Genomic DNA, 27,656 nt, shown 5'->3' with positions numbered 1-27,656 from the left:
TTGCAGCCTAGAACATGTCTCGCCCTAGTTATCCTGCAAACTCAAGTTTTAATATTTTTATATCACCAAATTTATTTTTAGTTTCTTTCACCCTTAATTTTTTATCACTAAATTCTTTCTCTTCTTGATTTTGACGCGCAAAACGTCGACGTTCCCGCAAGGGGTTTGACGTCAACGGCAGATAGATAGATAGAATACATTTATGACAAATGTTGACACAATGTTGACACATTGATGTTGCATATACCAAGGGATCCATGCTGGTCGCAATTGCACTATGTTGATTTTCTCATGGTGCGGCTCAAATAAGAAAAAAAACACAACTACATTCTAAAATGATTATAATATGCTGAAAAATGTTCAAGTTTTTCAGCATTGCATCAAAAGAACTAGAGTATCCACGTGTTGTTTAATATGATACGTCTAATCACGTTCGCAAACAAAACGCTTCTTTGAATCGCACTGACTTCCACTGAGTTTGTTAAGCAATCGTAAGCAATTCCCATCTGCTTTGCGTTTACTACAGAATACTTAATCAACATTCTCACCATTTGAATATGTCCAGTTTCCATCGCTGTCTACTTTACCATCCGTCCAGAACGTAATTTTCTTAATGTCAGTAGCATCTAAAATCGATAAAAGCCTTTTTCTTGTAAGATTTACTCAAATTATTATATTTTACGTTGGTTGTAGTGACACCATGAAAAACCTTACATTTGAAATCATGTTAAAGGTAAAATACTTCACTTTTGGCCTTTGTACTAAAAAGATGCGACCCAATTCCGCTCTATACATAAACTGTTTGATTTAAATTTTGAATGTAATACTCTTGATGATACCAGCAAGCAGTACCTGCTCTTGGGGCAGAAAGAACGGAATATGTTTATGTATATTTAGTATAGTTTATATTTGTTTCCTATGTAAGATAAAAGTGTATTTCTGGTAAGAAGGAATATATCGTAATCCTCCATGTCATAAAATTTGACAGCGGTATTATCGCATAGACAGTACTGTTTGCCACAACACAAGAACACATGCCAGTAATAGTTTCCCCATTGTGCAAGCTCATTGCCAATAAACGCAAGTTACTTTCCTCAAAAATGTGTTTAAAACTTTTTCTGCTTGTTACCTATCTTGACCCCAAGTAAACTTTATCACTAAGTTAAACAAACATGTGTATAAGTGAAAATGCAGACAAAATACTGGTTTTCCACTAATAAAAAACAACAACAATACAAAACAAGAACATAAGAATTTTAATATAAAGTAAATGATGTACCTGAAATATACCTATACATGTTCTTGATATGCTCCTCATGTAAAGCATTTGCCACCATCTTTTAAATCTATTAAGATGAGCACTCTGCGCATTACACATGTCACTAGCGTTTTGTCGGGTCTTTTTGTCTATGAAAATCTGGAAACCTCCATGAGACGTGGATAGAAGAAACTTGAACACCTCTCCCGAAACAGGACATTCTGTAAGTTAGAGCTATTTACATTTTCCGTACGTCTATGAGATTGAAATCATCACTTCTGTGGATGCATATTCTGTAACAATACTTTAGATAATGGACCCCTTATGACAATCGGCAATTTCGAATTCGATGCCATAAGAAAACCAACATAGTGCATTTTGCAGTTACAGAAATCGTTAGCAAATAACATGGATCCATGGTTTTCTCATGGTGCGGCTCATATAACATTTTTCAAAACAAGCGGAAAATGCTGAAATCGGATACGCAGGATATGAGTTCTAAAGGAAAATGCCGATACGGGTCCGCAAAATTAAAATCGATTTCAACGTCAACTAAATGTGAAAGAAAAAGTCATTTGTCAGTAGCATTTGTGGGTTGTTGTTAAAAGTTATACAACAAACATTTAAAGTTAAAGTTTGTTGATATTAATATCCCCCTAAAACTGTTTGTTTCCAAAAACTGACATTGGTTTTTCTCTTTGAGCTCAACCAAATCAGAACCTACAAATAATGTAAAACATTTTCAAAATGTGTTGATTTTATTTTCATAGGGCCCTTACTTTTACCCTATAATTACTCGAAAAGCCCATTGGTGGTCCAAGGACAGATTAAACAACACGGTCAGATTTTATACTTATAACTACTTTTATTAGATATAGTTGTTGAAGTCCCTCTCCCCTTTTTTGAAAGATTTAATATCAGTTTTATAAGCTCGAATTCAAATCTGTCGTTCATTACCATTACCATAATAACCACTGTCAAGGGAATAAATCACACTTAGCGATATGCTATGTCGAAGAATCTTTCCATGTATTCATCAATTTTTGGCAGTCCAGTCTACCTATATACGAAATCGTGTTCCGAATACAATTCCCCGAGGTGCTATACCCGGTGAAAACCATATACATTGATGTATAATGCTGCCTCATTCCCCTCAAACAAAAACAAAACAAAACAATTTTACCTTGACAATGTGTGATAAAACTCCAATTTCCTGATTTAGAACATTTGATTGGCTTTAAATTGGCATTATTAATCTCAAAGAATCCTGTAGAACAGTCGACTAGTTTGGTCGCTCCAGGGTGATTCATATTCCCATAGACTGTTCCATTATGAAGAGGTGGCAAAGGAAGACATTCTGTTAGAGAAAACACGTATCACATATGTGTGCGCATATATGTGTATATATGTACGTATACCTACATAAAATAATAACGGCAAGTATCTTGACATTTTTACATATATTCTATTAAAAAAACTCTGACGTAAAAAATTGATTATTGCCGAGATTTATTCAAATCTTTCGAAAGTAATTTGAAAAGGTTTGTTTGAATAGAAAAGAAAATCTTTTATTTCCAATTTTGAACCCTGTTGGGCCTAACAATTTTTATACATACACAATGTTTCAAAATAGGTATCGCTAACTCTACGAATGAACAGGACAAGTAATAGTAAAAAACAATAATAAACAAACCTTTTATTACACATGCCCCATTTTCAGCATAGCATACACTCCACTCAGGGCAGTTACACTGGTTGAAATAAAAATGACTAACATGACTATATTGCACAGTGTAACCCATTTTAAAAGGACGTATTCATACAACAGTTCTAATATGTAAACAAAGCCACTCTATTGACTTATTTGACAAAAAATAGCAGACACTGTTCAAAACACGAAATTTTCAAATTTGTGCATTTTACTGTTTTCATAAGTACAATATTTAATATTTGTATTTTGGTTTAACCCCCGAAAACAGGTGACAAAACCGACAGCATAGTTTTTAGGCTTTTTTTAGATTAATATTTCATAACGAGTATGAAAAAGGTGAGGAATTAGATCGGATAAAACATTTCTTTAAGCTGATTATCATATGTTGGCAAAGCAATAGAAATTGTATTGGTGGAATTTGTGGAAACGTTTTAGAGACGACCTAGTATTACAACACCTATTAATATTGTGTCAAACGTTCGTATGATCTCAGAGTTCAGATTACAGACATAAAGACAGATGCAAGCAAAAGAAGTAGTTCCTCAGAAACGTTTAACTAGTTTTGTGGAAAGCTGCGGGAAAATGCAAGGTTCAACAGCTCAACACTCAACACTGCACTATTCAGCAAACAAAGTGCAAGTAAAATGTGAAAACATTTAGAAAAAATTGTTATTTCTGAGCAGATTATGATCTGTTTAGGTGGAACCTATGAACATTCGTGGTTTTGTTTCATCAGCAAAGTTGACAATAGTCACGAGAAACCGTGGCAATTTCGTTAAGTTTTACTCTTTAGGAGTTAATGCTCGGGTTGGAGTAATATGCCAAGGTAATACTGAGGTTTAAATTGTCCATTAATGATTTTTTATTGGGCAAAATCATGTGTTTCCAAAACATTTAGCTTAATATTCGATACTAAAGCATTGGAATTTCTATACATTTTTATAATGATTATGACAAAAATGGACTAACTGTATCTTTTCACTGTTTGTGTGTTCTAGTTATACACTGATGAACTGTTCCTTAAGAAGGATAAACAGTGAGATGACAGACGATATCGTCTTATATCAAAATTGACAATCACTGTTGTTCTTTATCTTGTTTTGTTTAATCACATTGAATTCATGTCAAAAATGTGTAGTGATCCATTCGTTCACTCTATGGACACAAGTACAGAAGAAATGAAAGCAACGGAAAGCAACGTGAAAATATGTTTCAAAATTCATCATTGTACAAATATAAATCTGACACACAGAGACATTGTGTCAATACAAAAACAAATAACAGTTATAGATTTTGTACCGTTGACAAATGTACATTCTTTGAATGTTTGCATTCCATCCACCACAAAAGAACAAAAATAACACGTATTTACAAAGGAAACGCGAACTACATAAAACAGAAAAAGCTGTTTTGTTCTGAGCAAGAACAAAATAATAGGCGTGTTGCTATACAGTAAGTTTGTGTCCGTACAAGAACGTCAGACCACACCTTAGCACACGTTAAACACACTGATCCGAGCACCGGCTACATAGCATATAAGCAATGCATACTTCAAGAGTCCCAGATAAAACACAAAGGACATGTAACTTGATATATCACACTGGATTTTGCTATTGAGCGAAAGCGAATCTCGAGGTTAATGTAAGTGTTCCAGATAGTGTGACTCTGGTCATGTACAACCATTTAAGCCGTATCATGCTGGACACGATTGATCCTGCCTTTGCGACCACTATGGTAGCAATGTATCGCAAACATACGCGTTTCCGACCACAATGAACACGGTTTTGAATTTTAAAAAACTTTTTGTTTTGATTTCTATTGTGAATGGTCAACATTCAAATAAATTCCTTTTTGTTTTTAGCAGGTTTCAAGGTAAATGAACGTGAGTTGGTTTGGAGACAAGACTTTAGCGTTCCTTGGGACAGTATAACGAGGCAGCCTTCGGAGACAGGCAACGCCTCTAACAGGTCACGCCTCTCTACGAATACATCCTCGTTATTGGTTAATTTTCATCATTGTAAGGTATCTGACAGACAAGTTCTATGAGTATAATCCATGTAAAACCTATGTAAATTGTAGGTGAAAACAATAGTGACGTATGTACGCACTTCTGGGCCAATGGTGAACATTCATACCTAAAATGCTTTATTTAAAGAGTGTATTGATATTGATTTGCTTATTGGCATCTGAACAACAAACAATGATTTTATTCAAGAACAAATCACTAAATGAGATATATTATTTCGATTCTAACACATTACCAAGGACTTTAAAGTACATCCTTGATGGCATTCATTAAATATTTGCCCGTTTTCAATCGGTGTCTTTTCCAGCGCACCGCTATGCCGTTTGACGCTACTGTATGACGTAATAATTGTGACGTCAGAACAGTGAATTGTTGTATAATAATTCACTGTTATCAGCCTTCTTTGTTTAATAGGAAAATGAATCGGACCGTGTTAGAATGTATAATAATTAATGAAGCAATTTTACTCAACAGTCAGTGTTGCAATTCATTCCTAAAATGAATAAAAGAGATACTGTGCAAATTTATCACTGAAATATTTATCAGTAGTTATTAATGAATAAAATGTTGAAAATCAAATACATTTCCCTTGGCATAATAATAAACTCTGTTTATATAGAGCTGCATTCGCAAATAAACCGTCACGTTTAGAACAAGTTGCAGAATTGTAGTACAGATTCATACAGTGTTGAATTTATACATATTTATTATGATAAAAGTTTTAATCTAATTTGAACCACTCTCGAGTCAGCTTCCTGGAAAATCAAGTCCTGGTGTCGTATTAGAAGGCGTGAAGCAGCCGACACCTTTACCACAATATACCGCTCATACAGTGTTATGGTATGCATTATTAGTTATATGGTTTGATTCCAGAAGGTCGGACTGATTGAAAATGGCTACAGTAGGTATACGTATTTGCAAAACTAAATAGGCTAAAGACGAAATTATAGTAATTACCTTAGGGGGACAATCATGAAAGGCTGTAAGAGAATGGATAAATAACAATGTCATAGATTTATGGTATATTGTTTCAGAGATAATTTGCAGAGAAGTTTCTTCAGTTGCCATGTTAAATTTGTTGTCTCAGTATCAGCGTTGTTGTTTCTGTTGATTCTGTTTAATGTCTAAAATCATTACTCATTGATCATTCATTTCGAAGAAATTGTTGCTATCCGGCTTCGTTTTAAGCAAGAAATTTCTAAAAGTACAGACAAATCAAACAATGTGCATGTCGGTAAAGTCTTGACTGGTAAAGCAGACTAAGCCAATTCACTGTAATCTTGTTATTTCCTGTAATTCCAACATTACTGCAGAACATTAGGTTTTAGACGACATTCAAATGCAATTTATTTCAGATGATCAAAGTCAAGTCCGGAATGACATATCATACAGGATATTACATTAATCAAAACTCTTCCGGAACAGAGGTCGTATAACTGTTTCAGATATGTAAACTGACTTTTACAGGCTGAAGTAATGATCTGAACTATGGACATTTTGTTACGATAAAGCCTTAAGAGTTTGACATTATCTCATTTCTACAAAGTTCAGCTTTTACAAAGACTCGAGTACAGATTTAAAACATACTGAAATGTTTCCTTGAGTAAAGTTAAATGTATGTAATTGTAATCAGATCTGCGGTAAAGACATACCAAATTTAAGCTCTTTGAATGAGTAAAGTAAATATAACTTGAATTGTTCCAATGAATTAAATTGAATGTATAATGCTGATTACTACCAGTCCTGTAAGTTTAAATTTAAAGCTTTTCAATGAGTGAAGTATTCAGTGTTCAGTAATCATGCTGAATTGTAGCTGTAAGACACGCTGTATTATGTCCATGAGCAAAATATTCACTGTTACACATATTGAAATAAACTTTAAGCCAAAATTACAGCTATTTCCATGAGTAAAGTATCTACTTTTACACATAGTTTTGAATTAAAACTGTAAGTCATGCTAAATTACAGCTATTTCCATGTATAAAGTTTCCAGTATTAGACATATTGAATTAAAACTGTAAGTCATGCTGAATTACAGCTATTCCCATGTATAAAGTATCCAGTATTAGACATATTGAGTTAAAACTCTAAGACAATCCACTGTTACACATATTTTTGAATTAAAACTTTATATTTATATTTTTGAATTAAAACTGTAAGTCATGCTAAATTACAGCTATTCCCATGTATAAAGTATCCAGTATTAGACATATTGAGTTAAAACTCTAAGACAATCCACTGTTACACATATTTTTGAATTAAAACTTTATATTTATATTTTTGAATTAAAACTGTAAGTCATGCTAAATTACAGCTATTCCCATGTATAAAGTATCCAGTATTAGACATATTGAGTTAAAACTATAAAATAATCCACTGTTACATATATTTTTGAGTTAAAACTCTAAAACAGGCTGATTTACAGCTATTTCCATCTATAAAGTATCCAGTGTTAGACATATTGAACATATTGAGTTAAAACTCTAAGACATGCTGAATTACATCTATTCTGATGGGTAAATTATATTGTAAATGATTGCCTTATATAAACTGCAATACATTCTATTATTAAGGTGTTTCAGTAACAAAAGTATCATGGTGAAAAGCAAACTGACAAGAAGAAAATCTGAGTCATATTGAAATCGAGCTATATCTATATGTAATTCAAAATATACATTTGAAACTCGATATCTCGAGTTCCGGCTATCTCGCAGTTATTTTCAAGTCTCGTCCCGAAAACGTGGGTACAAAATATCGTTGTAAGTCGAATTTCCGTTATCTCGAAAAAAAAAACGCTTGATCTCCTGGAATTCGAGATACTGAGTTTCAACTGTGTATGAGCCGCGCCATGTGAAAACCAACATAGTGGTTTTGTAACCAGCATGGATCCAGACCAGCCTGCGCATCCGCGCAGTCTGGTCAGGATCCATGTTGTTCGCTAACGGTTTCTCTAATAACAATACGCTTTGAAAGCGGACAGTATGGATCCTGACCAGATTGCGCGGATATGCAGGTTGGTCTGGATTCAAGCTGGTCGCAAACGCACTATGTTGGTTTTCTCATGGCGCGGCTCATATGTGGTTGACAACGATCTACAGTTCCCTGTCAAAACATTCGTATCAGACTTTATTTATAAAACCTTAAAAGTTTGGACTATTCATCAGCTTCCGATAATAAGAAAAGAACCGAACAGAATATTGATTTTACAAGGTATCAGATGGACATGATTTGTTTTTATAAATGGTGTAACATGAGTTTATACCACAATAATGCGCATATCTGATGATTGTAAGGAATAGTTTTCATGTATAAGACATGTACTTATATTTAAATTATGGAGTCTATCGTTTTTATTAATGGCAGGGTTGTAGGCGTGAATGGTTTTGAATTCTTCATTACCTGCCCTAACAGATTCAATCTAATCAAGTCTGCTATCAATTTGTTTGGCTACTTTCTATGCTTCCAAGGAACTATCTGAGACATTATTGTGATATTTGTACCAGACCTATTTAAACAAAATGTATTTAAAGAATGCATTTAAACGAATTCCGTGTATTCCGAAGTATTCCGAATGCCCCTGTAGTGCTCATGTTGCAGGTGGAAAGTTTGTTTTGCAAAATGAAGCTTGGCTTTTCAGTTCAAGCATTCGGTGGTGTAATATCAACTTACTTAGGTATTAAGTTTGCTACTCATTTTAGTGCAAGTAACACTGACGAAAAAAAAAATTCTATTAGCTTTTATTTATATATAAATTAAAATATTAATCTTATTTCATTTTTACATGATGTGATATCACTAATAGAATACCATATATTTAAACTAATGAGTGTTGCAGAAACAGTACTATACAAACGTGACGACAGATTTAGGCATATGTTCTTTGATGCAGTATGCAATGTCAGTCTGACTAAAGTACATCTCCTATTACGCTACGCTTAGGATCTGAGACCCTTTCGGTAGCCAATCAGAGCTCAACTTACAACATTTTGCAAATCAAAAGTTAGCCTTCAGTTTTGATATCTACAATTCTTATGTCATAATATGTCAGATAGCCAGTTAGCTCAGTCGGTAAGCCACTTGCTTTGTAAAAGAGGGGTCCCGGGTTCGAGCCCTGGATTGACTGCACATTTTTCTTACTCTGTGACATTCGGACAAGTCGTCTGACTGGTTCAAATAAAAATAGATTTGCGAAAATAAAAATAGCAATATGGGAAATCCAAAATATACAGAAGACAAATTTGAATAGGTCGTTCTCAGATCTTCATTTAGAAGATCAAGTATTGTACTATTTTATTGAACTGTAAAATGCATACTGACTATATGGGCGGTGCACAGAATATTTTAATCTTCGGTTGATTTTCGGTACGTTCCGTATAGTATACGGAAAATAACCAGCAATTAAAGTGATTTATATTTAAAGCGTCCATACGGATGTACGCAAGTCACGATAGCTCAGTGGTCATCGTCGATAGCTTGAAACCTGGAGGTCTCAAGATCGAAACCGTTCAGAGTCTAGTTGGGTTTTTTTGTTGTTGTTGTTTTTCACAAATTTCAAGAAACACTTTGTACATGTACATTTTTATGCAATGTTCCCTTCATTGTATTTTCACAAGTATTTTTTTATATTTTAATCTCGTTTTTTAATTTCTCATTTTAAATATATGTTTATGTTATTTTATTCACAGTTCATTTCACTACATTACAAAATTCATACATGTAAATTACAACCAGCTAAATTCATCATTCAGTTTATTCGCGGTGTCGGTACTGCTGTTATCGAGTCATATAAATCATATAAATAATTAAAAATGAAAAATAAAAATGCTCTCCCTAATGGGCTCGAACCAGCGATTTCCAGCATTTGAGTCATGTGCTGTAACCACTGAGCCACAGATACGAACGACGGATACGTGTTCCACTTACAATACTAATAATGAAATTTGGACACTTAACCAAAATTTCTTTCCGTAAAACATACGGATAGCACCGAAGTTGGGCCGAATATTATAATATCGAATGCACAGAGCGTGTAATGTATGCACATTTGACAGGTTAAAAAATAGCACAATACTTTAGTCAGATTGTATGCAATGTAAAACCACCGATACAAACTCAAAAAGTATGATTGCCTCCAGTGAGGTTTGAACTCACGACCCCTGGTTTACGAGACCAGTGCTCTACCACTGAACTATAGGGGCTCTTGATGAACAGGTTTTTCAGTTTATAAATAATACTTCAGATCTCTATAATCTCCGTTAAATATGTGATGTTTTATATATTGATTAGGTTTACTAGTTTTGAAAATCAGGACTGAAAACCAAACAGTTTCTGAAGAATTAACACACTTTCTATTATCGCTGATTTCTGCCATCTCGCTCTGGCGTGTCTGTGCGTCTGAAGAGCACCAACACGACAGAACTACAAACTAGCGCAATACCACAGAAATTAACTGAATTGCCAGTTTACCAAGAGCCTCTATAGCTCAGTGGTAGAGCACTGGTCTCGTAAACCAGGGGTCGTGAGTTCAAACCTCACTGGAGGCAGATGTATCAGTTTTAGTTTGTCTCAGTAGTTTTACATAGTAATTGAAATAATGAAACATATGTCTAAATTCGTCGTCGTGTTTATATTGTTTGGTTTTATGCAGCCATCATTAGTTGATATCAGACATAAATCGGTCAGTAGTGATATCACGTCATGTAAAATGATATAAGATAACGTTCTACAAGTATCACATTGTAATTTCAATAAATAATTATAAAAGACTAGTAAAAAATATTTTGTCAGAGGCATTTTCACTGGAATGGCCCTCGCTTTTGAACTAATGGAGCTAGCTATTCTACTGCAATATCATCAGGCTGATTTAGAACAGAATCATTGACGACTATCAACATATAGCAAAACTTATTGCAACGCTGTACAAAATAGTGCCTGTAACTTTTAGTTTTAGTTGTTTCACTTTTTTGAATCGTTTTCATTTTTATTTCACTTGAAACTGATTGAAAGACTAAGTGAATTTTATTCTAAGATCATGCCGTCAAATTAACGACATTACCAACTTTCTTCTGCAATTTATTTAAATATTACTCACTTCAATTTATGAAATGAATGAAACGTACATGAAATTAAAACAGTGCTTATCGTCAACATTTAAGCATTTGCCGACAGTGAAACACTCTTTTTCTTGCTAAATTGCTTCAGGCATGCTACCACACTATGTCGCGTACAGTTCCCAGATTTATACTCAAAGCGGTTCTGGCAAGACGAATTAAAATTAAAGATCAAATAAACCTATCGGATCCTTTGAATTATTATAAAAGTACATAGTGTGCTGGCAAAGAAGCAACCCGAGAGTCAAACTAACTGTCGTGTGCCAAAGAATTTACATTTGACAGTTGCTAACAGTTTACCGTTGTCTCTTCAATATAAAAAAATCAAAAAATGATTTTAAACGATCAGTTTTGATTAGCTTACTATTATATATTTTTTGCGGACAGTTATAAAATGCAACTGCTTTTGAATGTGTACACGGAACATTTACAATATGTGTGTTTTTGGAAGAAATTCAGTTGTAAAGAGGAATTAAAAGCTATGGTAAGCTCAGTCAGTTTAAATGATAATCATATTCAGTTCTCTGAAAACAAAGAGAAACTCTCAAACAGATCTGACTTAAAAAGAGTATAGAACAAAGATATAATATTCAGTATCAAATATGTCTTCTACTGTAGCAGTAATCTGTTATATTCATATTCAAAACTTCATTTGCTTATTCTCTTTAAGGAGAAATATTACATATACAATTCAGTTAATAAATATAAATTTTATGTAATATAAAGAATTGTCGACAAAGCGAAATCAAAAGTGCCATTCCTATTGTCTAAGAAACTGAGTAATTATGTAGATTGAAAATATTTCTATGGGGATTAGGACCGCTATCAGACAGACCTGGCTGCATATAAAGACAATTATTTGTAAAACCGAATCACCCCTAAAGTGATATTGCTTGTTTGTGCACACCATTTTACATCATTTTTTTTTAATGATTTCAGTCAGGGAATATAGCAATTTTATCTATGGTAATTCGTCATATGAAATGTCTTTGAACACGTTCTCGATATAATAGCAAAACTTATTCTAAAATAAGTTTGCTTCTTCGGAATAACTGGACCAGAAATCGCATTTTTATTCCTTCTCTACAGTAAGTGTCAAGAGAGTAAATATAACTTGATGTAAGAAACAGGTTATTTTAGGTATACCTACAATGTTTAATGACGTCACATTTTAGGACATATACTTGTCACCCAATGGCCGCGTCCGCTGTGACTTGTATGAGAAAAATTTTTATGTGTAACATTCCACAATACGTACAACTAAATGTTACAATTCGTACAATGAAATATTATTGAACGTGAAATTACGTTGTGTCTTAAACATTGTTCAGCACTTTTAAACTGTTTTTATTTAAACGAATTTTACGACGAATTTTCACACATTAGTCTGTTCGGTGCTTTTATCAACGAGAATAGAGTAAAATGAATTAACTACTCCTTCATAGATGCTCAAGAAGCATTTAGGCAAATTAATATTTACTGGATGAAATAACCTAAACAAGATAAGAATAAATGACAGGCGGACGATCGATTTGTGCTTCATTATCATTTTAGCAAAATGTCACAGAAAGTCCTTGATATTGAATCATTTGGTAACGGATACTGCAGACAGTGCATTTTATGTTGGAACAAATTTCAAACTGATGAATAAGTATTATAGGACATCATAACGGATAAGTGAGTCGTGCCATGAGAAAACCAACATAGTGGCTTTGCGACCAGCATGGATCCAGACCAGCCTGCGCATCCGCGCAGTCTGGTCAGGCTCCATGCTGTTCGCTAACAGTTTCTCCAATTCCAATAGACTTTAAAAGCGAACAGCAAGGAGCCTGACCAGACTGCGGGGATGCGCAGGCTGGACTGGATCCATGCTGGTCGCACACCCACTATGTTGGTTTTCTCATGGCACGGCTCAAGTAATGTTGTAACTATTTGTCTCTGTATATTAAAATATCAGTGGAAACCTCGGAACATTTCAAAGCCAAACCCATGTCTCCTCGAAATAAAACACCTATTAAATGGATTATAAGAAATACAGCAAAACAACATAAAAGCAACACGAGCTGTATTGTTTACGACTCTGGTAGTAATGATATTTAGTTAAGTTACTAGATTATGGTCCAGACAGAAAATTGCACGGTACTATAATGGCAAAGATAATTTAACTATGCCCAGACATTTAATGCCATTCATTTAGTCTATGAATTTCTATTCAAAAAGCGGATTAGGGGCATGGAAAGAGTGTAAAATTGGCGACTGAATTTGTGAAAAGGAAACGTCAATTTTAACGAGAGATGTAATAGAACTTTCAAACCGTCGAACCTGTGTTCAAGATACAATGACAATTCATAACTGCCGTTAGGAGTTGCCAGGGACCAGGTTCATGTTAATAATGGTCGTCAGATAGAAAATACACTGTAGAAGGATCATATAAACCAGAAGATGTAAGTAACGACAGTCAATGTGATCTAGAAAATAAACAGTCTCGTCTAGTCACACGACATCTAATATATAATCTCATGCGTTATTTGGCAATAGAAGCTAAAGTTATGTTAAATCGGTCCGAGTTTAGCCAGACATTTCACGTCGTCACGGCATGGCTTTTCAACGATCTGAAGTTAATTTTGATGTGAAACATCATTGATTTGCAAAGTCTAGACAGAAGAACTAAAATAGAAACAATCATTTTAACCGTTTATTGTCAAACTAAATAACACGAATTTGCCAAAGAATCTACATGTAGAACCGAACGTGTCCCCTTTTCTTACAGGTATACAATTACGTTCGGTTACTGGTGTATAAATTATCCTGTACCAGACGTTATTTTAGTCAAAATGTTTAATTTCTAAAATTCCTAATTCATATTTGATTACTGCAATTAACTATACCAATGACTTTCACAAAAGGTTTCTTAAAATTTGAAGAAGGTCACAAAGCAAAGTGATATAGTGTAGAACTGTCTCTTTTGGCGCAAGATAGAAATATATTTCACCGAGTGAAGTCCTGGTACAATATTTTAATGGTAAAAGACGGTGTTGACTAATGGAAGATACTTCAATCTTACACGTTAAGAAAACAATTTTTTTTGTTTCTTTGATAAATCGCTTTAACTTTTCTTTCCTCATGTGAATACAAAAGCTGTTGCGATTACACAAAACACTGATGAGGATCATGCAAAAGTCTCTTCACAATTTCTGCCTTTAATGTCCATGCATTTCCGTTAGTTGCCCGATTTGATTTCTTATCTTTATATTGCTTTTCTAAATTATATGTGCCTTTTGATAGATAATTGTTATTTAAAGAAAAGCATATTTGGACAAAATATATGAATGAGTTTTGTACCAAAGATATTGCGTGAAGAACACAGTATCATTTCACGAAGGTAGGGTCCGTTTTCGCAATGGTAAACTTTTGTTTTTCGCCATGGTAAGCAAATATAGCTAATACTACACATGCATTCACGCATACACGTGATGTTCATAAGCCTGAGTAAAACTGAAAATACCTAGTACGTATATAAACTGTCCAACACAATGAAACATCAAAATGACGTGTTAAGTGATGTCAAACATTTTATATGAAATCAATAACTTTAAAGAAAACGTACCGTTTTTCTTCCTTTTACAGTCAATAACGTTCTTTATCCATTATTTCTGCATTACTTCACCATGTAGTGAAAGAAAGATGACAGTTGTTTTAATAGAAGCTTTCAACACACCTGATTCATAAGGGTAATGCTTTGTTAATATTTAACATAAAATTATGTTTAATTTTGTCTTCACTTTTTCCCATTTCATCTATGATGAATCAAGTTGCATTTGATTCCAATCAGGAGAGTAAAAGTTATCATCGTATTACCAAACGATAGATAATTTTATCATTATCCAGGAATGTTCTTTCTGTTGTTTTGCCTTTTCTAATGTATTCAGCTTTATTGCATTAGTACTTTCCCTTCGTCGGAGCCAAAGTCACTCACTGTCTTTATTGTTTACACATGCTAAAACTCCAGTGCAAGAAAGGGGGTTGCATACAAGAAATGTTCACTTCCCGGCTTTGCAATATATCACTGTATCAATTTATCTTGAACTTAAGGTTAAAATTTATGAAAATTAGAGGAAAAAAGGAAGATAATTAAAGAAACTGCCAGGTTCTCGATCTTATGTTCTGCCTTTCTTTGCAATCTATCTCAGAACATTAATTTTTTGTCTTTCATGTTAAACATATGAAAAGAAAATCACAAAAATATGGATCTATCTTAAAACATCATGGTAGAAAAAAAATATTTTTCTATTTTCATTTTCTCTTGATACATGTACCATTTAGTATTGAGTCAAGTTACTTTGAATAGCCATTTCTTCGATTCTTTAATGATTACTTAGCTGTTCTACCCTTATGACTTTATATATGTTAAGTATGAAGTTGGCTATTAGTTAGCCGCTTATGACGTCACACATTGTTTTCATGTTCTGGTGAGCATATATACAGTCACAAGACATCACAACTAAATAATCATAACATAAACATATAGTAATGATTATATCTACCGCATAAGTCATAATACATTTTCATTTATGAGTTTTTGTGTATGCTGACTTCCCCATTTTGATACATGTGTACAGCTTGTGACTTGTTTCTTCTTGTCGGCTTGTCTTGTAGACAGTGTTAGATAATACCGAAACTATTTCATTAATGTGTCTGCCGGTAAACACACAAAGCCATACAATATTAAAACCAATAACACTAAACAATAGTTTGCTTAATTATATGTCAAGATAGCTTATGAAACTAATCGCGTATTGTACATTTAACATCTGCAAAGAACACTACCATGGACACAAAATTACATTGAGACACTCCTGTTACATTGTAAGAAATTTGAGTTTTATAAATCCTTAACCTAATGTACTATTGATAAAAATATATTCCATGTAATCCGGATAAATGACGCGGAGCGATGACCTCTGGTCTTCATTAAATAATTAAACTGACATTAAGGCGTTATATTACTTTGAGATTTCAAAGCAAATTCTGCAATGTCACATTCTTCTAACGGTTTTAGATTTAGTCTTTCCAAGTGTTCAATTTGGATACACATAGATATTTCCAAATCGGAAGCCTTGGATATTTTTGTGGTTGAACGAACAATACAAAAATTGAAATTCAGATGTATATAGATTAGATTATATTTAGGGTTGGCACTGTCATTTGGCAAATTCGTTTCACCCAACTCGGAACACGCCGTAACGTGTGCGGCAAGAAAAATATATCACCGGTTTTATAATAAACGAACGCTCTTGCGTACACCGGTCACGTGAGCTGCATGTAAAACGTAACAAATTTCTTACTCATTGTGATTTTCTATTGTGACCTATTCCAAATAAGTCAGCGAATTTTGTCTTGTGGTATGTTTCTTATCTACAGGTATTAACCACACATTGTCTTCCTTCAAAGCTTCGTGCAGGTTCGTTAAAGTTGGAATATTTACATGCACAGTAATTTTGTTACAATTCAATGTTAAAATTGTTTTGTATGAAAAAGGCGATTGTAACAGCAATGTACTGGATATTTAATATTTGTTATTAATACAGTAAATATTCATATCACTTTCGTTCAGTTTTTAGCTTTTTTTATTATTTATGGGAGTAACACAAACCTGATTTGTCATTGTGTCACTGCGTCTCACTGTACATTAAATAAATTTTTATGACTTTATGAGAGGATTACTGAAGTGTAATGGAATAATGGATAAATGTTTGTTTAACGAAGGAATGTTTAGGTTGTAGAGTTAAATGATTAAGATATAGTTTATGCATATACATATATCTGCCTCTATAGCTCAGTGGTAGAGCACTGGTCTCGTAAACCAGGGGTCGTGAGTTCAAACCTCACTGGAGGCAACGTTTTATTTATGTAATTGTTTTTTGAAAAATGTGCCAATTACTCGTTAACACCTGTTTTGTTCATGCTTTGAAACTGTAAATGCATTTAGTCGGTCAAGCTTATAATGATTATTTAACGGGCTAATCCTTTTGCATCCTAACATTTGTACAGTCATTTGTTTTTATCTTGAGATAATGTATATTTAATAGACTTTTAATGAAACATTCTAAAAAATGAATCGAGTATAACTGCGTTGCCTTAGTTTACGTTGTAGGGTAACTGTGATTAAGGAACGTAGCATTCCCTTTTTGATATTCATCCTGGTTCCACTTCCCCCTCAACCCCCTCCCTTTCTCTACCCCCTACCTCTTCTTCCTCTCTTTTTCTATATTTTGCATAAAATTAAGATTTACTTGTTGGATTTTTGAAGCAACCCGTCTATAATATTTTTTCAGCTACAGCTTTTATTGTTGTAGGCCTACTTTGCAAATGCGTGGCTCTGAGCCTGTGTTTGTGGTGCTCTGTGCTTCCGAGAAATCTACCCTTATCTATTATCTTTTGTGTTCGACGATAAGATTTTATTTCATGTTCATTCCATTATTCAACGCTTTAAATTTGTGACTTCAATACACAAAAACGGCATTTAACAATTAGTGAATGATAAAATGTTGTGCATGGAGAAAAAGCTTCTACGTCGTCATTGCAATCTGACTAAAGTACTTGATCTTCTAAACGAAGATCTGAGAACGACCCATTCACATTCGTCTTCTGTATATTTTGGATTTCCAGTATTGCTATTTTTATTTTATCCAATCAGACGACATGTTCGAATGTCAAAGAGTAACAAAAATGTGCAGTTATTCCAGGGCTCGAACCCAGGACCCCTCGCTTACAAAGCAAGTGGCCTACCGATTGAGCTAACCGGCTATCTGATACATTATGACATAAGAATTGTAAATATCAAAAGTCAAGGCTACAGGTAGATTTGCAAGATGTTGTAAGTTAGGCTCTGATTGGCTAGCGAAAGGGTCGTCAGAACGAGGCAATGAATAGGTCGTTCTCAGATCCTATGCGTAGCGTAATAGGATATGTACTTTAGTCAGATTGGTCGTCATTGTGAACTTTCGATGAACAAGTACAGTCTTAACATGTCTAAGGCTTGTTAAAATGTAAAAGAAATGAAATTTCGATCAATAATGTTTAAAACTTCATTTTTGCCTGTCTGTCACAACACACTGTCAGTAAAGGACAGTGTCAGTCCGATTAAATTTCTTTCTCTTAATGTATCCATAAATACAAAAATTTACACTCTCTTGAAAGTAATTGGTCATTTTCTATTTCATTGCTTTGATATTTCGTATGTTGCCAAAAGATCAGTTTTAGCAGAACTTTAATCGAGTTACATGTATTTATCGAATGAGTTCCTGAAAATAGCGTACTTTCAAGCCAATGTGCCTTAGTAAAGCCTTAAATTAGATAAGAGTTTCATGAATTCAAAGTAATCTTAATGTTTTGTATTTTAAGTCTTAGTAGCGTTTTAAATGAATGGAAATATATTGAATAATTTTCAGTTCAAAATACATCATTTGGAAACTGTTATTAAAATTCAGATAGTTATTTTGTGTTTGATCCCTGAGCACCACGTACTATGTTTGCAGCCGAATCCTTGCATTTTGCAAGCGGCTCTGAAATTTGCTATATAAAATCATATATATCAATATTCATGAATACTGAAAGTAACCACTAATATCTAACTATTATAAGATGGTTCTGCATTGTAAGAAAGTAATTAGTTTAAATATGTTGAATTAGTTAACTGACTGATACTGTATATACATATGTATTGTTCGGAATATCAGCAATATTAAATTGCTGTAGCCGCGCCTGATTTTTTGCATTAACATTCATAATACGATTGTCTGAAGATAACTTTCCTTTCTCTGTTTTTACCATGACAAGATGGTCTCAGATTTCATGCTTTGCTTTCATCTTAAAATATCTCATACGGTCCTTCGAACTGATAAGAAAAATAATAACGTGCTTGATTTTTTTAATTATACAATTACGCTTAAATGTAGGAAATATTACTCCATTCTACATAATTTACAAGTAGATCTATGAAATATGTATTTCTTAATTCTCAAAGTTATTGTTTTGAGCAAAAATAACTTTTAGCTCAACTGGTCACATTTCTTGACTATTGAAATACTTTACTAGAGCGGCATGCCTTCACCTGGACTTCGTTGACATACTTAGTATAGAGCAAGACAACACAGGACCATAATCCAGGAAATTAAAATCCCTTATGCACAACTAGGTATCAATACTGATCATTGCTGAAAGTTTTAATAAATTATATGTAATAATGAATGCGGAATTTAGGCCACAAATATTGCTCTATATATCATAGAGTGCCGGCTATATTGCAAAAACGGCGTTCCATAAATGCGATAAGCCAATCGCATATCGGTAAAAAGTCACGTGAAATCACCCAGTCCCCATGTGCTGCACTACTTCCAATATACCTGCGGCCGCCAGAACGCATGTAATAACTAACTTAAAATAATTGTGATGGTCAACGTCAGCCACTGGTACCACAAAACATAGTGAGTGAATTTAACCTTATTTGCTTTGTTTACTTTTTTGGGGCCAGCATCATTTACTCAACGATATTTCAGTTATGTACCGGCGGGCGTTTAATACAACCATTGTTTCTGGATTCTGTTCTTGTGCTACCGTATTCTTTGCTAGCTACTGTTTCCTACTCCGCATCGATCAGAGGTGTAGAACAAATAAATTCAGACATCATGCCTTTCATCAAATCGTCACGTAGAACTACGCTGCCATCCTTATCTTAGCTCCCGATATTGAACTAAGGGTGTCGGCTGTTCTACTACAATCTCATCATGTTATTTTAGAACTTAATCATTGACGATGTCAACACATAGTTAAACAGTTTGCAGTGCTGTACAAAATGATGCCTGTAATTTTCAGTTTTACTTGTTTCACTTACTTGAATTATTGTCCTTTGAAACTGGTTGAAAGACTATGTGGTATTCATTTTAAAATAACAGCCATCAAATTAATGACATTATTAAATAACTTAACTCTGCAACTATTTTGGTATTTCGTACTCACTTCAATCGATGAAATGAATGAAACGTACTTCAACAAAATTAAATCAGTGCTGATTGTGGACAGTGAAGCTCTTTCCAATAAATAACTTACGTTATTTTCTTGCCAAATTGCTTCAGACATGCTATCACATGATGTAGCGTACGGTTGCCAGATTTATAACCTGAGCGGCTCCGGTAAGAGGAATTAAAGTATAGTTCAGGTAATAATATCAACTCATCAGAAGTGCTGTAAACGTACATAGTGTACAGGAGCTTATAAAAGAAAGAAACTATAAGCAGCGATAACAAAATGATTTTAAGCTCTCAGTTTAGATTATGGTATTATTTATTTTATTCGAAAGATGCAATTGCACTTAACACTTACCGTACGCGTGTTTTCGAAGAAACTCAGTTGTAAACAGCCAGCGATCTGTGGTAATCCCAAGCAATTAAATGATAAACGCATTATTTTCTGAAAACAAAGGGAAACCCTCAAACAAAACTAATCTGACTTAAAAAAGTACAGGTATGGTATTTAATAAGTATTTTACTGTGGCAGTAAACTATCATATCCGTTGTCAAAACTTCAGTATTTGGTTGACATTACTACTTTAATACACACATTCTCTTTAAGGAGAAACGTTATATACACAATTCAGAAAGTCGGTATACAATTCATGTAATGAAAAGAAATGTTGATAGAGTGAAATCTCTTCATCAAAAAGAAGAGATTAGTGCCATTTTCATTGTCTCAAAAATATTGAGTTATCATGTTAATTGAAAATATTGACGTGGGAATTAAGGCCGCTATCAGAAAAACCTGACAGTTAAAGACAATATTTTGCAAAATCAAATCGACCCTTAAGTGATTTTACTTGTCTGTGCTCACCACTTTACATATATTTTAGCTAATGATTTCAGTCAAGGAAAATGACAATTTATCATTTCAACAAAGCCTATGGTTATTCGACAAACGAAATGTAATTTTCATTGAGAAGTAAAACGAGATTAATTACTCCTTCATAGATGTTCAAGAAGCGTTATACAAATAGATATTACCAGGATAAAATACCTTAAACAATATTACGAATAAATGACGGGCGGACGAAAGACTTGTGTCTCATTATCATTTTAGCTAAAGGTCGCAGAAAGAAGTCAATATTATATCATTAGGTATTTTTGTTTGAACAAAATTTCAAATTGAAGAATAAATGAGCAATGCCATGGGAAAACCAACATAGTGGGTATGCGACCAGCATGGATCCAGACCAGCCTGCGCATCCGCGCAGTCTGGTCAGGATCCATGCTGTTCGCCAACAGTGTCTCTAATTCCAATAGGCTTTAAAAGCGAACAGCATGGAGCCTGACCAGACTGCGCGGATGCGCAGGCTGGTCTGGATCCATGCTGGTCGCAAACCCACTATGTTGGTTTTCTCATGGCGCGGCTCAAATGTTATAGGACATCATAGGACGGGGATAAGTAAAGTTGTGACTATTTGTCTCTTTAGAGATATGCCTAAAACAAAATACATGAAATAACAGCGCAATTCCAAGAATGCAGCATTTCAAAACCCAACCCGTCTCCTCGAAATCGAAACCCAATGAATTTGAAAATGTAATGTGAGCTGCAATGTTGTGACCTTGAAGGCAATAGTATGTAATTATGTTTCTAGATACCGTCCAGACAGAAAATAAATTACTCAGTGTTGTATTGACAAAAATGATTTAACTATTCTAGACGTTTTAATGTCATTTATTACTATAAATTAATATTCAAAAAGCAAAGTAGGCGCTTGGAAAGAGTATGAAATTGGCGCCTGAATTTCGAAATAGAAAACCACAGTTTCAGTGAGAGAACTTCACATTGACAAACCTGTATTCAAGATACTTTGGTTATTTATTATAGCAGTGATCAGGCTCTTGTTTATATCGGTCGTCTGATAGAAAATACATTTCGAACCCACATCGGCCAAGAGCAATCGGGTCGGAGCCAGCGGCCATAATCATTCGATCACGACGACCAGTGGGCATTCGTGGCCGAGTTGGTAAGGTCGATGAAAAAAGGAGATATCAGTAATAAACTCTATAACGTAAACTCTATGAGGTCAAAACTTCCTTCCGGAGTATCTAAGTTATGATTTTTTATTTATATGCTCAGTACATCTAGAAACGCAACGTTTTTCCCCTCGATGTTTTCATACTTTCCTTGTACAGGTATATTTGAAGTTTGTGTAGTAGAATTGTAAAATCGTGTAGAAATCTGACCATCATCCAAAACCAAAACCCCCCAAATATCAAGTAAGTGCAGATTTCTTGTCAATTATCAGGTTAAAAAAATATTGACTGTAGACCAAGTGTTGCGTTTCTAGACATACTCAGTATAGAACTAATTTGAAAACACAATCTAGCACAATTATAGAAAACTTAGTCCGTGACAGATATGGCACGTACAGAGCCCGAAATCACCTCTTTAAGCGGACTTACTTAGTTGTAGCATTTTCAGAAATCATAGACACATGTAACAAACCAACATTCTAATATAGATGGCTGTACGATAAGTACATATGGTATTCTTCTGTAACTGAAATAGTTTACTGAAGGACTTTTATATGTTACTACCAGATGTACGCAAACATGGAACATGTGCTTACTAAAGCACTGCGTAAATATAAACAAATACACTGTCTTTACATCATAAAGCCAGTATAAGAAACGGACAACACGGTGCTGGTCAAGTGCCTATATTTAAACTCTTTTCGACAATTTTTATTTTGAAATGTCATTCGGCCACATGTTGTTTTTGATAGTAGATGTATGCACTGGCAAAAACATTTTTGTAGATTACCTTAGACACAGTTGAGGGGTCATGCAAAAGTAGGGTTTGTTTTCGCAATTTCTGTTTAATGTCAATATGTTTCCGTTAAATACCAAATTTTGATTTCGAATTATGTAAATTGTTTTCCTGTCTTTTAACAGATAATGTTTATTTAAAGAAAAGCTGACTTGGACAAAATATATGAATGAGTTCTGTATCAAAGGTACTGCGTGAAGAACACAGTATCACTTCGTGAAGGTACGAGTCTGTTTTTCGCAATGCTCAAATACCTCATACTATACATTCATGGTGTTCATAAGCCTGAGTAAAATTAAAAAATATCAACGTGAATGAACAGTCCGGCGCAATGACACGTTAAAATGAGGTCACACATCCGATATGAAACAACTTGGCTCGTACTGTATTCTTCCTTTCACAAATCATCGTGACGTCAGTAACGTTATTTATCCATTATTTCTGCATTACTTCACCCTTTAGTGGAACAAATAGGTAAGAGCTTTCAACCCACATGACTCATACCCAATCGCAATATTTCTCTGATATTGTTGTCTTTATTTTATCTCTAAGCAATCTGGCATTTTATTAAGATTCATTATACAAGCCTTTTTAGCTAGTAAAAATATTGTGGGCACAAAAATGTAAGTAACTTAATATTTGAAGGGTAACGCTTTTTAGATATTCAATATTAAACTATATTTGTTTTGTCTTCACTTTTTCCTTTTTCATCTTTGATATATCAACCAATCAAGAGAGTCAAAGTTACCATCATATTTCCAAAAGAAAGATAATTTTGTCGTTATCTTAGACTGTTCTTTCAGAGTTTTTGCTTTTTCTCATTGTATTCAGCTTTTTATATAATTACATTCCTTCGTGTGAGCCAAAGTTAGGCTATATAACGTGATGTTCTCTTCCTGGCTTTGCTGTATGAATTAACATTGAACTTAAGGTTAAAATTTGTGAAAGTTAGAAGAGAAAAAAGAAGATAATTAAATCAGCAGCCAAGACGGAGTTCTCGATCTCATGTTTTGTATTGCAATCTATCTCAGAACATTTTAAATGTATTAATTTCTTGTCTTACATGTTACAAATATAGACCAATACATTAACTGGACATGTCGGCCTTTGTTTTACGGTACTTAGTTGTTGTTATAAAATTTGTATTAACGAAGAACATCCACCACGAAAATGGTTTTGGACATGTGAATACAACAATGACAAACATATTGCCAGTGAAAATAACGGTTGGTAGACAGTGCTAGATAACATAATTTCAAACCATTTCATTAATGAGTCCGCCGGTAAGCATGACAACACAAAGCTGTACAATATTAGAACCAACAACACGGAACAATATTTTGCTTGATTATATGTCAAGATAGCTTATGAAACTAATCACGTATTGTACCTGTGACATCTGCAAACAACGTTACCATGGAGACAAAATTACACTGAGACATTCTCCTCTTCCATTGTAAGAAATTTAGAGTCTTATAAATCCCTAACCCAATACATTATTGGTGTAAATTCGGATAAATGACTTGGAGCCATGACTTCTGGTCTTATTAAGTCATAGTACTGACATTCATGTCATATTACTTTAAGATTTCAAATTAAACGGATTTAAATTCTAATTTGTCCAAGTGTTCACTTTGGATACACTTACATATTTCTAAATTGGAAGCCTTAGATATTTTTTTGCGGTTGAACGCACAATAGCAAAAATTGAACTTAGATTTCTTTATTTTGTTAGGTTTGTCGTTGCCTTTTCCAGGGTAGTAATTTTCTTTTACTACATGCCCTGTAGGACTAGTAGTCAATATAATCAACTCGCCCGTAGTGAACTCTCACTTGCCCAAATAAAATTTCTTTCGTCAGCTAAATTAAAATTTCTTTTGCACTCGCCCAGTCAGTCGAAAGTACAGGAAGTTTCATTCGTCCCAGCCCGATTTGAACTCGCTACTGCGAACGGGCGAGTGGAATTTTTCACCTCTGGAGTCACTCAGTGACATTTCGTTCGATCAGAAAATCCTTATCGATAGTGACATATTCATTATTTAAAAGAGTTCAGATGTGTAAACTGATATCATTGAGATAAAGTATTAGATATATATAAGATATGAATGTTTCGCGGAGATAAAAATGCACGGGCTTTTTAGTTATCTATCCAGCGTATTCAACTTATTCTCAAATTAATTATACATGCTAGATGTACTGACTGACATGCACAGATCTGATGTCCTGCATGAAAATATTTACATGTGCAGTGTCAGTTTTGTTACAATTCAATTTTAGGACTTTTTTATATGAAAACGTCGACAGTCATAGCAATGTACTAGATATTTAATAATCATTTTAGTTGTTTTATTATCTTAATTATGATTTCGAAAGTACATATTCCGTTCATAGTTCTTACAGTATACCTAGGGGCTGGGTATAACATGTACAGTGGCATTTTCTTTCTGGTCTGGTGCCAGTGGGAGAAACATTTATCTAACTGATTCATCTATATTAAGTGAATTTCCATGCTTTTCTAGTACTGAAGCGTAATGGATAGATGCCACTTTTTAATTACTGCAATCGATGTTAAATTAAGGCAAACGAATGTCGAGTTTGTTATGAGATTTTTATATAAATTCATGTATCAGCCTCTATAGCTCAGTGGTAGAGCACTGGTCTCGTAAACCAGGGGTCGTGAGTTCAAACCTCACTGGAGGCAACGCTATTTTTTAATTTATTTTCTGTTGAAAAATGTTCTACCGTCGTTTTAGTCGTTAACACTTATTTGTTTCAATGCATTTAGCCATGATTAATAAACGGGATATTCCTTCTTACATCTTGAAAACATACAACCACTTGTTTTATTTTGAGATGGAGCTATTTTATATTTAAAGGTATTTTAATAATGTGTTCTGAAAAAAATTAATTATTCAAAGATGTATAAGAATGTAATCGAGAGAAATTTCTTTAGGTATTAGGGCGTGTTAGACGATTAAAAATTTTGGCATTTTCGTGCAATTATTCAGTGCTTTGTGCTTTGGACTTTGTGAGTTAGATATACAAACGCATTTAACAGTTAATGAATGAGGAACTGATGTGTGTCGAGAATAGGCTAACACGTCGTCATTGTGAATGGTAAGACATTCTGAAATATTCTTTATAGTCCATATCTTTACGAGGAACTGGTACAACAGTAAGCAAGATTCTTAAAGATGTCAAATTGCCATCTTTCAACAAAATATTTTATGTTTAGATTTCTACTCAAATGTATAAATCCGTAATCAAATGTATTTAACTTTACGAAATATATAAATAAAGTTTGCATATATAGCTTTATTCATAATTAAATGAACATGCAGTAACAGCTGAGTGTAAAAAACAACAAGTTTTTTAGTGGTAGTACACATTTATACTGTGTGTTTTTATACACGTATACAGCATGTACTATTTTAAACTTGGTATATTGACTTGTTTATTTTATGTTATACCAAGTTTAAAATAGTACATGCTGTATACGTGTATATGTTTTTAGATTTTATATACCTGTAATATATCTTATTAAAAGATAAAAGAAATAAAAAAAAATCGAATAATACTGTTAAACGTTATTTTGTGCCAATATGTCAAAACACACTGTGTCATTAAAAGACAATGTAAGTCTGATTCAATTTCTTTTTTCCTTAATGTATCCATAAATACAAAAACTCTCTTATTTCGTTTCTTGCCTTAGGATCAATTCTAAATAAAGCTTTAATCTAGTTACATGTATTTACCAAATGAGTTTCTAAAAATAACTTATTTCAAACCAATGTGTCTTAGTAAAGCGTTAAGTTAGAATTTCGTGTATCCAGCGTCATATATTTTTCCAGTTTAGAAGGTAAAAAAAGAAGTGATATACGTAATTTGTGAAGTTGCCAGGAAAAATACAACATTGCAAACTGGGATACTCTGAACGTTTTACTTGAATCTAAATGATAGAAAAATTCTGTGGCGTTTAACATGTGAAAAATACATAAAATAGAGAATATTACATGAGTGTCTTTTCATATTGACTTATTAAAAGAGTTGTATAGAATAATAAAATGCGAGTCTCTGCCAAGCATTTTATCAATTTTATTCAACGAATTTTGATATTTTGAAAGATGATGAGCGGTTTCGGCCAATGAAATTTAGATTATTTTTAGAACATATAATAAAATATGTTGTTGTTAAATGAAAGTGACATTGAAAATGAATTCCAGACATTCTACGGAAATGCATTGACTAGTTTTCACTTTAAAATAAATCATTTAGAATTGTTTTTTGAAACTTAGATGTTATTTATCTTATTGAAATGTGTGAAGATCAATCCTGGCATTTCGCAAGCGCCTGTAACACTGGCAATATAAAAACATTCTAAAATTCATAAATATTGAAGATAAACATTGACATCATATTAACAATTGTAATATGGTTCTGAAATACTGATGAAAAACGGCGTTAAACCCAAAACAGACACACAAACAAACAAACTACATTATAACAAAGTCATTAGTTTTAATATATTAAATAAGTTTACAGACTAATAGCAGAGCTACCGGCGCCGCGAAGCGGCGCCGACAGCGTCGCATTACAGTTAGACGTATGAACAAGAAAACGAATAGAGAGATCTAACTGTGTATACTATCGAGTTGAAATTCGTGGTACTTTTTGGAATCGGTGTTGTTCGGATTTTTTCATGTG

General features: G+C 33.7%; 4 non-coding genes across 4 annotated transcripts; 3 read left to right on the top strand and 1 right to left on the bottom strand.

Annotated features, from left to right (window-relative positions):
- Positions 1-10,121: 10,121 nt before the first annotated feature.
- On the bottom strand, positions 10,122-10,193 carry Trnat-cgu (transfer RNA threonine (anticodon CGU)). The gene has a single exon. It is a non-coding gene; the product is annotated as a tRNA-Thr (tRNA).
- A 273-nt stretch (positions 10,194-10,466) lies between these two features.
- On the top strand, positions 10,467-10,538 carry Trnat-cgu (transfer RNA threonine (anticodon CGU)). The gene has a single exon. It is a non-coding gene; the product is annotated as a tRNA-Thr (tRNA).
- Positions 10,539-16,930: 6,392 nt separating this feature from the next.
- Trnat-cgu (transfer RNA threonine (anticodon CGU)) lies at positions 16,931-17,002 on the top strand. The gene has a single exon. It is a non-coding gene; the product is annotated as a tRNA-Thr (tRNA).
- Positions 17,003-25,581: 8,579 nt separating this feature from the next.
- On the top strand, positions 25,582-25,653 carry Trnat-cgu (transfer RNA threonine (anticodon CGU)). The gene has a single exon. It is a non-coding gene; the product is annotated as a tRNA-Thr (tRNA).
- The last annotated feature ends 2,003 nt before the right edge of the window (positions 25,654-27,656 follow it).

The sequence above is a fragment of the Mercenaria mercenaria genome, chromosome 13, assembly GCF_021730395.1.
Source record: "Mercenaria mercenaria strain notata chromosome 13, MADL_Memer_1, whole genome shotgun sequence".
Lineage (NCBI taxonomy): Eukaryota > Metazoa > Mollusca > Bivalvia > Venerida > Veneridae > Mercenaria > Mercenaria mercenaria.
Note: the sequence above shows the minus strand (reverse complement) of the source record. Positions and strands in the feature narration are given on the sequence as shown.